Raw genomic sequence first — 19,089 nt, 5'->3', positions numbered from 1 at the left:
GCTTTCTTTGCACAGGGCGGCTCTCCTTGCAGGTGCGTGCTCCTTACGCATGGGGCTCCCCTATGCCGGGGATACCCCTGTGTGGCACAGCCCTCCTTGCGTGCATCAGCACTGCATGTGGGCCAGTTCACCACACAGGTCAGGAGGCCCTGAGGATCCAACCCTGGACCCTCCATATGGTAGACGGGCGTTCTATCAGTAGAGCCATGTCTGCTTCCCTTCTTTCAGTTTTAACAACCAGAACTTCAAGTTTCAAGGTACCGATTTATCCTACTTATGGCTTTCCCTCATATTCTGGGAAGTCTTTATATTTGGGGAAATTCCTTTGTTATGAGCCTGCCTCCCAGTGTAGAAGACAAACTTAAATTTCCAGCTGTCTTGCAGAAAGATGCATGACAAATAGAAGAGGAGAGCATTGTGAAGAAACTTTGTTGCCGAGCAAGTGGGGCAGCTGAGGTCCACTCCTGTTGCAGAAATAGCAGCACTGGTGGTGCCTTCAAGTGGCATAAACTGCTCAGAGGGAGCAGTTGCAGGTTAGCAGTCACCCATCAGGCCAGTACTGCAGCATATTATGAGCTTTGTCCCTGAAAACCAGGCTAGCAGCCCAATTCTCTAGGTTCTGCGGGTCCCAGAACCTAATTCTTTCCAGTATGTTTAAATGTCCTTGCTAAAGTTCTTTCTCTACAGTATACATCCATGGCATCCATCCTATCATGGATCTCAGATTCACATTTCAGAACATTTTTTTTCTGCATAGGCTAAGGACTTCTATACTTTACTGTTGCCCACACTATTTTTCTTATTTTGTTCAGCCCCATTGGTTAATTTATATTTAAATTATTGTAAACTAATTCATATTCATACATACATGTACATGCACATCCTTTCACCCTTTCTCTTGTTTGTTTGTTTGTTTTTTTTTGGTTTTGATCATACTCTGTAGATGACCCTCCTGTTTTGAAAGCCAAATGTCCTTGATATGCTTTTTATAATGAGTCCTTTTTGTTTTGACAACTGAGAGACACTGAAAGCTTCCAAATCCCTCCTAAATTCTTTTTGTTATGACTCTTTTGTGCTCCAGAGACTCTTCTTCATTGAAGTGACTGTGTTTAGGAAATTGGATTCTATTTCTCCATAGTTGGGATCATCTAAGTTGAGTTTTAGTAGTTTAGTTTAATATCCCAATTATTATACCTGTCAAACATACTTGGGAAAGGACTAGAGGTTAGGGATTAGGTTTGGCTGCTAGTAAACACCTGGGAAAGAAATGGTGGTACAGAATTAAGTTTGGAAGCTAGAAAGAAAGACCCAAAGTAACAGGGACTTATATGAAACAGAGATATTTTTTCTCATGAAAGAAAAGTTGTGAAGTAGATTATTAAGGACTGCTTTGGTGACTCTAGTCATCAAGGTCCCAGCCACTTCCTATCCTTCACTCCACCATCTCTTTAGGGTAACTCATAGTCATGAGATGGTTGCGATGTCTGCAGCTATCTTATTCTGTTTCCCAGCTGAGTCAGTGTCCTTTTCTAGAAACCACACTCAAGGGCTTCCATTCATGTCTCATTGGCCACCCCTATTTACAGGAGAGGTTTAGAAATGTAGTTTTATAAGGGGCAGATTGCCACACCCAATGATGCAGGGCTTCTCTTCTGGTACTAAAGAAGAAAGAGGGAAGAATTACTGGTAAGAAAGCCACCAGTCCTGCTTGGGAGAGGGTTTATATATTTTTTTTAATTTTGCTATTATTTTGCAGAAGGTGCTATTGATGCTATAAATCCAATGTCACTGTGCTGTGATTTGTTATAAAACTTATCTTTGATAGGAAATAATCATGGCTCAAGTCTTTGTTCTTAGAGGAGTGTCTGTGGTATGTGGTCTTAAGGACCCAAAGGTGGACTTACCTTGCTTACAACCACTTTGGCTTGAAGCCATGGTTTACTGTATGTTGTTGGTATAACTTCAGACAGGCTTTGAAAAGAGTGTGTAATATGAAAAACATGTCAAAATGGTCATTTCTAATTAGCCTATCGCAATGAATTCTTGAGAACAAGATTCACAGTTTAAGGCATTTTGAGCTTTTAAAAAAGATTTACATCCTAGTGAATCCAAAACAGAGTTAGCTTTCTCTGGGCTCATTATAAAAACAAAATAATATTCACCATCTCAGAAAAATAGTTTTGTTATTTCTTCTTGTTCCTTGGTAGATAATGGGAGATCAGGTCAGGGTGATCTAATTCAGAGGAGGATCTGCTCACCCCAAAGACAGATCATGCAGAGAAGAAATAGGCTGCGCTGATGGTGTCTCCGATAAGCTATGTCAGTGTGGGCTTTCTTTTGCCATTTTTAAAGTGAGGGTTTCAAGGCTCAAAACATGAACTAGACCCTGGGGTTCAGAGGATATGAATCCTGTCTGCCATGACTTAAGGAGGAAGCACTGAATTTCAATCTAGTGATTCTTAGGAACAGTTCTGCTATGTAATTACCTGTTTTTCTTATTCTGCTCATTTGCAATCTTTCAAGTCTGTTTAAGAGCCATAGTACCCAGGAATCCAAGAGTCAGAATATTCAACCAGTTTTTCAGGGTTATTTGTACTAAACTAAGAACAAAGAATTCAGACTTAGCAAAACATTGTATGGTTCCTGGCTTCTTTGCTCTTTCCTGCCACAGAATTCATCTTCACAACAACTGGTGGTTCCACTGGTGTGATAGCCCCATAACAACCCTTCCTCCCCTTTGTGGCTTGCTGCTACCAAAAGAGTGAGGACATAGTGATTATTGCTTTAGAAACAATTGAGAATACTGGCTTTTACCAAAATGGGAAAAGAATAATAGCCAGGGAGACATACCTGTGCCCATTTGAAACACGGGCGTCTTACTTTTCCACAGTGGCTTGGTGCTGTGGGAGGACCTGTGGTTTCTGAAGGTGCTGGTCATTATGAGGATGGTTTAGGGCTGGGGGGGCCAAGGAATGCTGGAAGGGATTGGGTCCAGGAGTAAGGGGCATTTTTTCCATAACAGTCACACTGCAGAGTTGCTAACGAGTTCTTTCTTTTCTTTCTCTTGGGCAGATGTTTAATTAGCCCAGTCTCTTTCCTGCTAGTCTTGTAGGTCTTCAAAGAACATCCTGGGTGCTGGAGAAGCAAAACATTCTTCCATTGCCATTGGCGAGTTTTCCGTTCAAAACCAGCCAAAGCGCAGCTGAAGTGGAGAGATACTCACTTACCCCAGCTGCCAGATTCGCAGGTTATCAATGAAGCTGCTGCCTTGGGTGCTTTTGTTTTGTTTTTTTAACATTTTACACTTAGTTATTATGTTTTTGAATGTATCCATAAAGTAAAATGAGTGCTATTAGCATAATTGGGAAAATAAAACAATATAAAACTTACAAAGAAATAACATATTACATGTTATATCTGTTGAAATGACATATTTTAAAATGCATTTCTTATTCAAGGATGGTATAGACAGGCACACACATAGAAGAGAAGAATTTTGGAACACTGTCTTGCACTATAAATACAAGTGATTTCAAATGGACCTAATAGAAAATTCATTGACTCTATGTATGTGGGGGTGGGGGAGGTAAGAATGTGACTGAGAAGTTTTAAAATATAAATCTTATTTTAAAAGAACTTTTAGATTACAAAAAAGTCACATAGAAAAAATAGGGGATTTCCATATATACCAGCACTTCCCCCCTCATATTGTCCCATATGAAAAACATCTTCCATTAGTGTGATACATTTGTTAAAATTGATCAACAAATATCGCCACTAACCATGGTCTGTAGTTTACATTATGATTTACACTTGCACTGTGCAATTTTATAGGTTTTGACAAACTATAATGGTCTGTATCCATCATGGCAACATCATGCAGAAAAATTCTAATGCCCTAAAAATATCCAATGTTCCACCTATTCTTCCTTTTCCTTTCCCTCAGAACCTCTGGTGACCACTATCTTTCTATCAGTGTTACAAGTTCTTCCATTACTACAGTAATAATAAGTCTACTTCGGTCCATGGTTGCATTCCCCTTTATGTCTGTTCATTCCTCAGTCTTGAGGATTTTGGGATGGTGATGCCTGCTCTTCTTCAGATTTAGAGGGGCTTAGATTTTAAAAAACAAATAAGTTTTATTGATCCATATTAATAAAGCATACAATTCATCCAAAGTGTACAGTCAGTGGTATTTGGTATAATCACATAGTTGTATGTTCATTACTTCAATCATTATTAGAGCATTTTCATTGTTTTAATAATAATAAAGACAAACAAGCTCTGTTTCCCCTGCTGTATATAAATGCTATTTCTGGCTATTCACACACATTTATTTGTTTATTAAACAGTTTTGTTGAGATATATTCACATACCGTGTGATCTATCCAGAGGATATAATCAATAGCTTTTAGTATAATCACAATGTTCTACATTCATCATCTCAAAAATTTTAAAACAATTTCATTACTCCAAAAAGAAAGATTCCATACCTCTAAGAATTCCTTCCTCAACCCTACATAAACCCTAATCTAATTTCATCTTTATAAATTGATTTATATATACATTTTATATAAGTAGAAGAATATGATATGTACTCTGTGTCTGGTCTCCTTTACATAGTATAATGTGGGTTTTTTTGTCTGATATTAATGTTTTGTAGTGTTAACCTATATTTGTTCAGCTTCAAAGAAAAATGGTCTTATATATGCAATTTTACCCATATTCGTATTTCTCATAATATATTTCACATAATATATTTAGTTCATAATAGCATAATCATACAGTATTTGTCCTTTTGTGTCTGGCTTGCTTCACTCAACATAATGTCCTCCAGTTTAATCAATGTTGTCATATGTTTTATGACTTCATTTCTTCTTATTGCTACCTAATATTCCATTGTGTGTGTATAGCACAATTTGTTTATCCGTTCATCAGTTGATGGATACCTGGGTTGTTTCCAACTTTTGGCTATTGTAAATAATGCTGCTATGAACTTGGTGTGCAGATGTCTGTTCATGTCACTGCTCTCAGTTCTGGGTATATACCTAGCAGTGGTATGTATACCCATGGCAAGTCTATATTTATATTCCTTTGGAATTGCCAAACAGTCCTCCACAGTGACTGTCCCATTGTGTATTTCCACCAACAGTGAACAAATGTTCCTATTTCCCCACATCCTCTCCAACCTTAATAGTTTTCTGACTTTTAAACAGCAGCCAGTCTCATAGGTGTAAAATGATATCTCATTGTAGTTTTGATTTGCATTTCCCTAATCACTAGTGATGTTGAATATTTTTTCACATGTTTCTTTGAGACAGATTGACCAATGGAACCAAATTGAGAACTCAGGAATCAATCCTCACATCTACAGTCAAGTACTTTTTCACAAGGCTTTTAAGCCCACCAAACTGGGCCAGAACAAGTATTCAACAAATGGCCCTGGGAGAACAGGACAGCCGTATCCAAACACCTTATACACACCTTATACAAAAATTAACTGAAAATGGATCAAAGACCAAAAAATAAAAACAAGAACCATGAAACTCCTAGAAGAAAGTGTAGGAAAAGATCTTCAAGATCTTGTGGTAGGTGGTAGTTTCTTAAATCTTATACCCAAAGCACGAGCAAAAAATGAAAAAATGGGAACTCCTCAAAATTCAACACTTGTGCACTTCAAAGGACTTTGTCTAAAGGGCTAAAAGGCAGCCGACTCAGTGGGAGAAAATATTTGGTAAACATATATCTGATAAGGGTATTATCCATGAGATATGAGGAGATCATACAACTCAACAATAAAAAGACCAACTAACCATTTAAAAAATGGGTAAAAGATTTGAAAAGACAACTGTCCTTGGGTGGTTTTGAATGTATCCTCGTGAGGGTAGAGCCTCAATAGCTGTGGGAATGGCATGGTAGCAGGTAGGGAGGGCGGCTGCTGCAGGCAGGGTAGACAGGTGCTCAGAGTGGCAGGTGAACCAGTGTAAACCTATGCTCCTGGCCAGAAAGAAGAAAGAAGTAGAGAGAGAAAAAGACACAGCTCCCGGAGCGGATGTGGCTCAAGCAACTCAGCACACATTTCCCACGTGGGAAGTCCTGGGTTCAGTGCCCAACCCCAGTACCTCATTAAAAAAAAAAAAGGTGCCACTCCAACCTTGTGTCAGCTTAAGGCAGGCTTATGACAACCCACTCCATTTCTCCTACATCTGGAAATTAGACTGTATGCTTTATGGGATCTGCTTTGGCAAATTCCATTAAAGTTATTTCATTCCTTCACTATTTTTCTAGTTTGGATTTACAAAGAAAAAGATACTATAAAATTATAAAATCTTGAACAAACAATAGGCGCTATAAAGCATTTTATTTTATTTTATTTATAAAGCACTTTAAAAGGAAAGAAGCCATTCCCCAGACATTTTAATAAGGAACATAAAAGAGCAACAAAATTTTACAGTATATATTTTATTTAAAATTTTCCCTTGAAGTCATCTAATGAATATGTCCACCTAAAGCAGTGATTATTTCATTTTGAATTAAAATTAGTTTGTCTATTTATTCAAACTCATACTTATGCAGGAAAATATGGCATCTGAATCTTCCTCTAATTTTGGAATCAGTTTTTTACTTTTTAATCATGAAGGACCTTCAGCAAGGCAGCCACAGCCTTTTAAACTACCGAAATAAAATAAAACTCAAGGTGAAACAAGGTAGGAACTCTGAGCTTAATTAAGTTCTGGCCTTTTGTTTTTGTTTTCGTGAGCATAGATATTGAGTTAGTACAGCAGAAATACAGTGGTGGAGAAAATGGTGGAGAAAATGGACATAAGTGGCATGATGAAGTATTTGTAAGACTTTCATAGCTTAAATATTTATTTAATATTAAGCTATAAAATATTCCAGAATGTGAAGCTCAGGAAGAGATTTTAAGTATGGGGGGATGGGCTTGGAAATTCTGATAAAACGACGATGACGATGATAAAGGTTGAAAACTATATATTCCCTTTCTAGAACATAGATTTTAAAGTTGCTTGGAACAACTACCTGTGATTTCTTTTTCTGCAATTTGTTAAAATAGCATATTCGTGGGTTCATATTGTTGTTATAAAGCTTTTATGTTTTTCCTGGTTTGACTGTCACCTTTCTCGATAATGTTGACATAATCTTCTATTTTCCCCTTTGCATGTGTAACGCATATTTACCTCTTTGTGATATGGAAGTTTACATATAGAAATTACTAAGAACATACAGAAGCAATAAAATCCTTTTTGCCAAATAGAATTTGGACTCTCGAAGACTAAAAGGACCATTGTAAACGAGAAGTAGGAATGCCTGGCACATAGTAAGCACTCAAGAAATAGTTGTTGATGAAGTGAATTAGAGAAACTCCTTCTTTAAAAGTCCTTGCTATGCGATGGAGAAGTATATTCATCATAAAGCGTGCTGGCGCATAGTAATCACTTTTTCTCTGTCACCCTGTTCTGACAATACCCTTGGGAAATGAGTGGTCAGGCAGCATCGTTATCCCTGTTTACTGATGAGGAAATGGCAACTCACAAAACTTGCTCACGGCTGGTAAGTGCAAGTCTGTGATAAAACCCCAGCAGATGACTCTTAATACCATGCTTTGCCATTTTAAATTGCTGTCCCGTAGAGGAGGTGTGTGTGAGAGTGTGTGCATACAGTGAAGTGCCCCTGTTCTCAGTGATTGCTACCTAACCACGTGGCAAACCAGTCAGCCAGTGGTTGTCAGGCTACGTGGTTCTTTGATTTACATTTATTCACCTTTTCCTGCTCCGTCTTTTGCCATCTGTCACATTTCTGGGTCTGGACTAGACCCTAAGAAAGAAACTCTCTGAAATGAGAAAAGGGGATGAAAACGGAGAAAGGATAAGCTCGACTGAAAAGCCAGTTCGTCGCCTTTGTGGTCGGAGGATTTTCTTAGGCTAGGACGCCTGTCTACCTGTCTGTCCTTCTGCAGACGTGTGCCGTGCTTTCAGAAGCACATGGAGGGGTTAGCAGTCGTCGACATCCCGGCTTCTGCTCCCTTCTGCTCAGCCACGGGCTCTCAATTCTTTCCGTGAAAATGACCAGGGGAACAGAAAGCAGGGCAACGAGGCAGAAAGGAGTATTGTGGCAGAAGCAGCAACCTAAGGAGCTCAGTCAAACTCCCTGTCCAGGGTGACGTACCTGGACTTGGAGGAAATAGTTGAGATGCCGAGCTCTGGGCTCCGTGTTTGACCCTGGAGAGCCTCCGCCTGGCCTCACCCATTTGAATGTGACCTTTCTCTGCTGTATGCAACCTTTGGAGAGCATGCTCTCATTTTTCAAATGACGATCCCCCTTTCCCCTTTGCTGTCACACATTTGTAGAAGACCTGCCATCTGCAAATACGTTATGCCCTTAACCTTTTCAATAATCCAGGAGTTGGCCACAGGGAGAATACAGTAAAATTTTCTGTTTATGTAAGGAACTTTCCCTGAGAACCATTTGTGCTTTGGAGATATCTCAGCAATGTGTCAGTCCCTGACTGCTGCTCCTGTCCCACGGTGAGAGCTGAACTGCTCAATGTGCCTGTCCCTAAGCAGAAGGCCTGGCGGTAACTGCTAAGCCCAGGGCAGGACCTGGGCCAGGGAGGGTTATTTGAACTCCTGCAGGCCCATGTCTCCAGGGAGATAGTTGTGGCCTCTGCACTTGTACCAGCGAGAAGAGTCCCTCTCTGCCACATTCCTCATCTCAGGAAAGCAACCAAAGGCTCTGGCTGTCACTTGGGCTTCTTGTCAAGGAATTCTGCCTTTGTGGCCACAACAGATTGAATGATAGTTGGGTATACTCATCTAATTAGGGCTAACACATATGTCCTTGGTAAAAGAGAATCTCATGGTCTTTGAGTAGCCTGGCTCCAACTGACTATCAATTATGATTTTTCTCTTGGGGAGTTTTAACACAACAAGCAAACACACAAATAGAAGGAGTAGTAGAGGAACAAGTCCACAGAGAAACTGAGTCAAAAGGACCACAGAGATCCTGAAACAGGAAACGGCAACCTCTGACCAGGTTGCCCCATCATCAGAACTGCCGCAATATTTGGAGGAGTGAGGAGCTGTTGTTTCTACCCTGGATTTGCATTTTTTTTTTCTTAAAGAGCGGTGAGAATATATAATTCACTTAAAATACCCTTCACACATTTAAAGTTTGATAAACTTTGACATATGTATCCACTTGTGAAGTCATCATCACAGTCGAGAAAATGACCATGTCTATTACCCCCAGAAGTTTCCTCATGCCTTTTTATATTCTCTGCCCTCCTCCACTGTCCCCAGGCAATCTCTGATCTGCTTTATGTCACTATAAAGTAGTTTATATGAATGGACTCATAGTATCTACTCTTTTTTTTTTTTTGTCCAGCTTCTCTCACTCAACTGAATTATTTTGAGGTTTGTTTATAATGCTACGTGTTTTGATGGTTTATTCCTACCTTTTTATTATTGAGTAGTCTATTGTTGACTGAATAAATCATGCACTGTTCATATACATTTGGCTTGTTTCTAGTTCTTTGCTATGACAAAACTTCCATGAGAATCTGTACAGGTCTTTGTATGAACATATACAACTTTTTCATATGCTTACTTGCCATCTCTGTATCTTAATATTCCATGGGGGTAAAGAAGAAATAAAAAGGGAAATTAGGGCAAATTTTGAACTGAATGAAAATGAAAATGCAGCATACTGAAATTTGGGGGATGCTGCCATGTCTTTGGAGGACATCTATAAAGCACTAAATGTCAATGATAGGAAAGAGGAAAGACCTCAGAGTAATCACTTAGCTTACACCTTAAGAAGCTAGGGAAAGAAAGAGCAAACAAAATCCAAAGTATGCAGAAGAAAGGAAATAATGAAAATCAAAGCAGAAATCAATTAAACTGAAAAACATAAAAGCAGTAGAGAAAATCAATTAAACCAGAGACGAACTCTTTGAAAAGAACAACATAATTGATTAAGCTCAAACCAGACTGATCATGAATAATAGAGAAAAGGTTCTCCAAACAATCATAAAGCAGTGTATCTGTTGTCTGAACATTTCATGTTGGAGGCTGGGGTGATTTGGGAAAAAAAAAAATCTAAAAAGACTCTTTAGGAGATGATAATGAGAAAAAGGTTGAGAAAAAAGAAAACATAGGAAACTATTTTTGTAGCCTTGAGGTAGATAAGATTTCTTAGTGTGGACCCAGACAACCTGAGCCATTAAAGAAAAATAATGACAAATTGGACTTCATCAAATTAAACACTTCTGATCATTAAAGGATATGGTTAAGAAAATGAATAGAGAATCCACAAACTGGGAATAATATTTGTAATACAAATATCTGACAAAGGACTTATATTCAGAATATATAAAGAACTCCTACAACTCAATAAGAAAGGGAAAACTCAATTTAAAAATGAACAAATTACTTGGGTAGATACTTCACAAAGGAAGATGTTTCAATGGCTAGTAAGCACGTAAAAGTGCTCGATATCATTACTCATCAGAGAAATGCAAATTAAAGCCACAGTGAGGTACCACTACACTCCCACTTATCTGGTAAAATTAAAAAGAGGCAACACCACATGTTCACTGGGATGTGAAGCTAGTGGGAGGGCAAAATGGTGCAACTACTTTGAAAAACGTTCTTCCATGCTCTCATAAATTTAAACATATACCTGTCCTAGGTCTCAGAAGAGAAATGGAAATGTATTTAAAAAAGACCTGTTCATGAGTATTTAATGCTCCAGATTGGAAACAATCCTATGTCCATTATCAAGAGAATAGATAAACAAAATTGTGGTGTATTTATAAAATAACCTGCTTCTCAGCAATAAAAGGAGGACAGGAGTCTCAGCAACCTAAGTGAATCTCAAAAACACGTGGAGTGAAAGAAGCGCTACACAAAAGTGTACGTAGTATACTCTTCAATTTATGTGAAATTCTAGAGCAGAAAAAATGAACCCGTATTTATGGAAATCAGATCAGCAGATGCCCTTGATGAAGGTTGGGGGGGGTTACTTCAAAGGGGTTCCCGAGGGAACTTTCCAGGACAATGGAACTGTTCTGTATCCTGACAGGAGTGCAAGTTACATGTGTGTTGCATTTATTAAAACTCTTCAAACTGTATATTTAATATTTGTGCATTTTATGGTCTAAAATTACAACTCTATTTTAGAAATATGAAAAAAAAAACTCTGCGAGACAGCTACGGCGTCTGCCTAAGCACTGTACATATTTTGCTCCTGGGATTTCTGTCACCCTTTTGACCCCAGGTTTCTTATATGAATCGGGGAGATGAGACTTCTGCAGGCTTGCAGAACTATAACTCATCAGGACATTAAGGCTAAAATTTTCTGTAGATTTTTATTTATTTGATGAATGTGCCTACATTCATCAGACCATCTGTTCAAAAGTTCCTGGAACCCAGCTGCATCCTGGATGAAGAAAAGTACAGCTTCTGGGGGAGAGGTAGAAGAGCCCAGCCATTTCCTGTCCCCTTGGTGGAGACCAGAAGAGAAGGCTGTCTTCGCTGATGGGGCTAAGTTAGTATGGCGACCCTAGGCTGGCAAGCAGAAACCCAAGTCAAGGAAGCATCTAAACTCCCAAGATGGGCTCCTGTTTGCATCTTGCAGGCTGTGTGGATACAGCCATGCTGGCCCGTGCCCAGCTGACTGCAGGAATGCAAAGGATATGCTTTCCCTTGTCTAGGACTGTGTCACTGGACGCCCATGCTCTTTTTATGGACTTGGTTGATAAGCGGGTAAATCAAAGAAAACACATATGAGCCTGTGTAAAGAAAATCAATTCATGTACTCGAAAGCCTTAATAAGAGAAATGTTAGCAGTCCTGGGTCTAGAAACTCCTACATTTTTACAAGAATGTTGATAGTTTTGCGAGAAACACTTTCCAGAAGGCTCCCCCAAGTTTCTCTTTAAAAGCCTTTGCATTTGGCATGATCGTTCAAATTGTTTCCTTCCGAGTCCTTGTTCAGAACGATTTTCCCAAGCTGGTAGCAATCTACACCCACCACTCCTGTTTCCTCCTATCTTTTGTGAAAAGGGTACTTTGCTTCCTAATTCCTTTTATATAAGTAATTTTAATTAATGATGATGACTACAGTTGTCCTTCTCCCCAGCACAAAAAGCTGGTTGGAGAAAAACCACAGCTAGTAACCAGCTAGAACACATTGTGATGGCTCAAAGTTAACGTTTCAGGGAACAAACTGAGCTATGAGCTCACAATAAAATCTCGCTTTTTATTTTTTACCCTATTACAGCAGCATTTCAAAAGCAATTTATTGGCATGTGGTATGATGATTTGTGGCTTATTTAACATTTCTTTGTTAGCTATTAAAGACTTATGGCAAATCCTTTATTGTAGCTCAGTAGTTAGAACTGCATTAGTTTTAGAACCCGGCACTTGATATAATATTATCCATTATGTTTTCTTCCACTCAAATCACCTTTCATACTGCTTTTCGAGATTAAACCCATGACAACAACATGTATCTGTTAAATTATTCTTACAATGCGATAACATTCTGCTAAAAGGAGACTTTCCCTCCTCCGAAGCCCTATAGGGTATTAAATCCTTCATGTGACCTGGAAACAGAGACGGGTAAGCTTTCAGAAGGGGAAAGCGACATCGAAGAGCCCAATTTAGAGTCACCCACTCAGCTCCCTCTCCCACCTCTCTAAGTGACTATTCTCTGTCTCTAGCTCTCACTTCTGTTCTGGGAGGGTATCACTATCATTTTGGTGGAGTGTCGGGATACAGAGGAGATAAACTCCCATTGTCAGTCTACCTTGTGGTCTACCTGTTGTCCCAAGGCTACCTTTGGCTGGACCTCTATTGTAGAGTCTCCTGCATCTTCTGTTGACCAAAGCTTTTTCTGTGTCTCCATTTCTTAGCAGAATACCACTTGGTGTACATGTAATGGAGGCACTGAGTATCTGTTTCATGAGTAAATTGAATGCCTACTTGTTTTGTGTAGTTTCCCTTCTGCCAAGCAATTAAAAATCTGATGGATGATTCTTTCTTGGGAATAAGTAAACTGGTTTATTCCTCTTTAAGTAATGGTACCTGAACAAAGACTTAGTATACGTTAGCATCCTGTTTCCAAAAGATGGTACTTTAAATTTGGGTAGCTGGATGAACAAAGTAAAGAATGTGTATTTGTTATGATGTTAAATATCTGTTAGTATGTACAAGATAAATTTTCTTTACATATATGATATATCCATTGTGCCTTCTGAATAGTATACATTGCTAAAAATTGTGTTTCGAATCCAAGAGTCTCCCTCAAAAGTCTTGGTTTGGGGTTCCAAGTCCAGAGATGGTAGACTACCTGTCACCACTGCCAGAGCCCAGACATCTGTGGCAGTGCTCACCACAAAAATTATAAAAGTATTATTTACTTATACATATACATACACACATGTGCATACATAGCCTTTAAAATTTTTTTACACAAAAGGGATAAATTTGTACAAACTCTGTATTTCTCAGAATTCTTTAACACTGTACTTATTTTTCTCCTCCTTCTTGTGTCATTCTCTCTCTTTTCATGGTTTCTTTTTCTTCTGCATAACCCTTAAATACTTGGGTTCTCCATAGTTCCATCCTTGGGCCCATTGGCTTTGTACTCTATCTGCTCTGCTTGGGCTATCTCAGTTACTCTCCTAGTTTTAATTACCACCAGTATTCTTATGATTCAAACAACATTTTCTGTCTTTTCTACTTCTTTATGCTTCAGATTCATAAATCCAACTTTCTGCTGGACAGAAATTACTTTCGTGACTCATGAGTATCTCAACCTCAATATGGCACCTTGGACCTGAGCCTGCCAAGCTCATTTCTGTCTCAGGAAGTTTGTACTTGGGGTACTTCTGTTTGGAAGTGTCTTGCTCAGACCTACCTATGAAAGGTTGCCCATCATAACTGAGGTCTGAGATGAAATAGCACCTCCTCCAAAAGGAATTTCTGATGCTCTAAAGTGCAGCCCCTCTCCCTTGCCCCTTCTCCAAATCATTCTCAAACATATCATTGTTGTTACTTTTTTCATAATACTCTGCTTTTTTTTGTGATAGTATTTATTTGCATATTTGTATATTAAATGTATCTTGAAAATATAATGTATCTCAAGAAGACAAGCACCTTTTCTGTTCTGTTCATCATTGTATTTTCTATACCTAGAATAGTACCTAGAGCAGGAGTTCTTAACTTTTTTTGTTCCATGGACCCCTCTGCCAGTCAGGTGAAAACCTTTACTAAGTCCACACTATACTGTGTATCATTTAATAAATATAACACACCCGTACCAACATGTCCCCACAAGAATAATGTGTTTTTGAATTTGAGTTCAAGTTCATGGGCCCTGGTTAAGAATCCCTGCCCTAGTAGACAGTAGGTACTTAATTAACTACCTGCTGAAAGAATGTTGAAAGGATCAGATTAAGGTCATGGGAGGAACCCAGTTAGCCAGGTCAGCCTTGAGAAGGTAAATGGAAACACTCAGCAGTTTCTAGTCCTGCTGTAATGAATGGGGTGGCTTAAAACAACAGAAATCTATTCTCTCATAGCTCTGGGAGCCGGAAGTCTGAAATGAAGGTGCTGTCAGGGCCATACTCCCTCCTGCTGCCTCTTCCTGTGGCCCAGTGTTCCTTGGCTTGTGGCAACACAACTCAGGTTTCTGCCTCCATCTTCACATGGTTGTCTTCCCTCGGTGTCTGTCTGTCTCTTCTTTTCTCATGAAGGTGCCAGTCCTGTTGGATGAGGGCCCACCTTAACTCGGTGTGACCTCATCTTGGCTTAACTAATTACATCTGCAACTATCTATTTCCATGTAAGGTGACATTCTGAGGTATTGGAGGGAAGGACTTCTACACATCTTTTTGGGAGCTACAACTCAACCCGTCCTACATGGGTGGCATAAAGTTAGCTGACATGCCTGGAAATTTATGGCAGACATATGAAGAAATGGAAGAGTGATTGAGAGGAGGTTGGAAAGAGGAGCTCAGAGGGTCAGAGGCTGCTTTCCCTCATTACCTTCTCTATCTAGGTGTGAATACCTACTTTTCCCATTGAACAGCCTGTTTTAGGTACAGTTCCAAGCATGTATAAGAAAGTATATTAAAGACTCTATCAGGTTGGGTACTTGGTCACAAATACCCAGAGTATGCTTTAGTTTATGCAGAAAAGGGATTTATTAAAGGCAATGGTGTAATTTACAGAATATCTGGAAGGGCCAGAGAGTCAGGCTTGGCAGCCAGTTGGGCAGGAACTACACCCAAACTGCACCACCCCCTCTTCCAGGATAGACCCCACTGCTGTCAGTGCCTGGCATAAACATTTCAAGCTGCCTCATAAGTGCTGGGCCAAGAACGCCTACCAATATGGTCTCTGCCACTGCTGCCTCGGAAAGCTGGTTCTCTCTCCATCTTTTCCAGATTGGATTCAGCAGGGGAAAATTCTCCCTTCATGTAGCTCTTCTCTGAATTGGGACCTTGCATGGTTGCATCTGACCAGCCAAGTCCAGGCCTGTATCCTAGCTGCAAGAGAAGCAAGGCAAGTAAGTTCCTGGCTTCTCTCTTGGGAGGTGGAACTCACAAGGAGGGGAATTCCCCAGCCCTAGGAAGGGTATTCAGAAGGTCCTGGGTGGCTACAAAGTTGAGAGATGTCCACTCGAGCCTCTTTCCTAGGAGGCATTGGGTTCAACATAATGCTCTGTCCTGTTGCCAGGATCCTTGCCTGCCACCTAACCACTTAGCTTTCATCCCAAGCTTTACTATTAAGCCTTACAAACTTGTTCATTATCCACCATTGACCAGACTCTCTTGGCTGCTCTAAGTATAATCATTATCTTTACAAATACTCCCTCAGGCATGAGCTATGGGGCTCATTTTAAATCTTTTTTTTCCCAGGTAGCCAACATTTATTGATCCAGGCAATCTGCTCTACATCTATCACTTAGATGCTCAACCTTTGTTGCTATGGGGGGAGGAGTGGGGTGAGAGGGGTGGGGGGTTTATGGGGACCTCATATTTTTTGAATGTAACATTAAAAAAATAAAGACAAAAAACCCCCACCTTTGTTTCAATCTCCAAAACAACTAAATTAAGCCCATTTTATAAATGAGGAAACTGAGGATCGAGGAGGTTCAGTAAGTGAGCGTTCAGGTAGACTGTCTGCTGGTGAAAGCTCTTTCCCATTACTCTTTATGTTACAGGTTTCTCCTGCAGGAGTTATTTGAGGATGATGGAAATCTTATTCAACAGTGTGAGCGTGGTGCTGATAAAACTGAGTGACACCGTTCCACTCTCTAGGCTTTGAGGGCCGATGTGAGAGACTGGTCAGGTCTGGGTGTCCTGACATCTTGCATCTTGTCCAGCAGTGTGCCTCGTCACTCCCCAGGCCTTTTCACATCCTGTTCACAGTGACCTTGACAGCCTCCTCTAAGTGTTTTTTCCCCTTAGAGTTAAGTGTTTGCAATCTCCGTTTGGTTTCCAATTTAAGAAGCAGGCTGCACATTTCCTATGGACGCAGAGCTGGCTCTGGGACATTCTTACCTGGCTGCTGCTGCTTATGCCCAGATTTCTGAGAGCTCCTGAGTTACTGTCCCGACGATGCCATTTGGTGAGATTTTGCTTTTACCTGGTAGTTCAGTACCAGCTCAGGAGAACCAGTGCATAAGGGGTCGCTTAGGAGCAAGCTGGTCAGCAGAGTTCTTTGAGGATCTTATGTATTTGTGTATCACTAGTGACTGGCACAGCTCCTGGCACATAAGAATTACAGTGTGTTGGCTTCATAAAGAAATTAGATGTCATTGTTTGCTACATTCAAAAGCAGTTTTCAAATGTTAGTCCCCAAATGACAGCAACATCTGTTTTTTGAAAGGCAAATTTACTCCCTTGTGCCCACTTCCACTTGTTTAAAACTGAGCTAATAAAATTGGTATTAATGTCATTTTTTTTTCCCTACTGCTATTCCACTTCCTTACATTTTTCAAAGATGGGACCTATTATTTTTCAGAGGGCTTCTGTGTTTTCTTTGATAGAGCACAGTGACACTTGGGGAGTTAGAGAAATTTAAAACTATGAAAATTCATGTGAATTCTGGGAACCTAAACCTGGACAGAAAGTCGAGACCTGGAATATGCAGTTACACAAGAAAGTTAAATAAACAGGTCTGCTCTGAAGGGCAGGACTGTTACAGAAGCCCTGTGAACAGTCGTGGCTCTGCCGGGACGCCCCCAGGGGCTTGTCCATGAACAAAGCTTCTCGGGGGATGGGGCCAGGGGCCCCTTGCATTTTGTCTCCCGGCTCTGCACCGGTGATTCAGAACATAGTGGATATTTAACACGTGTTGACTGAGGGAATTATGAAGACTTAAATGAAGAAACAAGAATGAACATTTCTTATAACTAAAAAGCAAAGCAGAATCAAGAAGGCCAGGGATCTAGGAGGCTCGTTGCTTGAATAAATGTTCTTTCCGGCTGTTTGAGGATGAGCAGAAGAGCTGATACATTTGGTGCAAAGTTTCTGCCCGGCTGCCCGCAAGGGTCGACGAGCCTTTCAAAGGGCCGGTGGTCTGTGGCTGCCGCAGGTGCGCCGCTTGCCACCTTTCATCTAAACGCCCCTGCGCGCCACGTAGTTTAGGTATATGTTATGTGTTACGAGATGACAGAATCCTTTCAACTGCCAATAAAACACTCACATTTCACTAATTCAGACCAGTGCCCAGAAACCCAGTCTGAACTCACAGAAAAGCTTACGTGTAGATTATTAAAAACAAACAAACAGAAAACAAGTAGCAGCTCTGGTCTCCAAGACTATTTAGACCATTTTCATATGCTAGCTTTGGCAGAGGCCTGGCGGCTGCTCAGAATCATACTAGATAAGAAATAGCATATAGACATAAACATAAGCATAAACCAGGCTCCCAGCAGCGTTGCGTAGGCATGGTTTAGGGTTAACAAAGGACAACCTGGGGCACTTAGATCGCCAAAGCATCACTCCCAGCTAATGGATCCTCTGAACAGCGCAAGAACAGAATTTTGGGAGCATTGGGAAGACTGTGCTCCCAAGTCAGTGTTCTCCCTTTTTGCCTTTGAGTCATGGGCCACTGCTGCATTATTTGACATTTCAGAGGTCTTGCTCTGTCCTGCACTGCTGTGAATTCTGAGGCAACAACCCCAGTCCCTTGCTCACACTAATTCAAGTTGCATTTCTATCATTTGCAACCAAAAGGGTTGTCAATAAGTTCAGCTGTGAGTTAGCCATTCAGGCTGTGATTTTCGGAAGGCGAATGGCAGCGACAAGCTTAGCAGTGTCAGTTACAGCTCTGCTCTGGGCTCTTAAGGAGAAAGATGGTGGATAGTGCCATCTGGGAATTGGCAAGGGCAGAGTAACTCCTTGTGAGCAACAGTCTTTGGAAAAGTGTTTTTCCCCCAGTGGGCACACATAAAGTTTCTGGTTTATCTCTAAAGCTGCTATGTGCAGAACCTGAAATTAGTGCCTACCAGTGGTGAAAAGTCACCCAACGGGCTTGAACCAATCCCTCTAGATAAACAAAACAGTCAAGTGGACAAAAAACCTAAAGAGTCGGGAGTGATTGCACGATTAGGGAGTGATTAAGAGAGTTTGAATTAGTCTCACTTTGAAGCTTTATACGGCTATAGCAATATTTGGAAGTATTTAGCAAATTTAACTCTTTTTTTTTTGCATAAACAAAAATTAGCTTCAGTGGTTGAAAGCTGCTTTGCTTTTTGATGGCTTAGTTTGCTGCTCTTGCCTCTCTCTCAGGATTCACAGTTTGCTGCTCAGTTCCCACAATGACCCTGAAAGCTTGGCCTGCCAAGGGGTTGCTCTACCATTCCTTGTGGCCCCTCTGAGTCCAATATTGTTTCATTAATTCAGTTGTAAGAATATCATGCTTTTCTTCTTGTTAGGAATAAATGACAGTTGTTTTCAGAGTTGATGAAATCCGGTGAAATGAGGCCAAGGCACACGGCAGATCTGCGTTCTCGCCTTCCCTCTGCCTTCTTTATCTGGCTCACCAGATTA

General features: G+C 40.4%; 1 long non-coding RNA gene across 2 annotated transcripts in view; it reads left to right on the top strand.

The window, feature by feature from the left end:
- The window catches only part of LOC131276245 (uncharacterized), a 106,233-nt gene extending 89,243 nt beyond the window's left edge, over window positions 1-16,990 (top strand). For both annotated transcript variants that reach the window (XR_011647619.1, XR_009183744.1), the window contains exons 2-3: window positions 15,475-15,596; window positions 16,254-16,990. This is a non-coding gene — a long non-coding RNA (uncharacterized lncRNA). The remainder of the gene's footprint in view (window positions 1-15,474; window positions 15,597-16,253) is intronic.
- Window positions 16,991-19,089: the final 2,099 nt, after the last annotated feature.

The sequence above is a fragment of the Dasypus novemcinctus genome, chromosome 27 (assembly GCF_030445035.2).
Source record: "Dasypus novemcinctus isolate mDasNov1 chromosome 27, mDasNov1.1.hap2, whole genome shotgun sequence".
Classification (NCBI taxonomy): Eukaryota; Metazoa; Chordata; class Mammalia; order Cingulata; family Dasypodidae; genus Dasypus; species Dasypus novemcinctus.
Note: the sequence above shows the minus strand (reverse complement) of the source record. Positions and strands in the feature narration are given on the sequence as shown.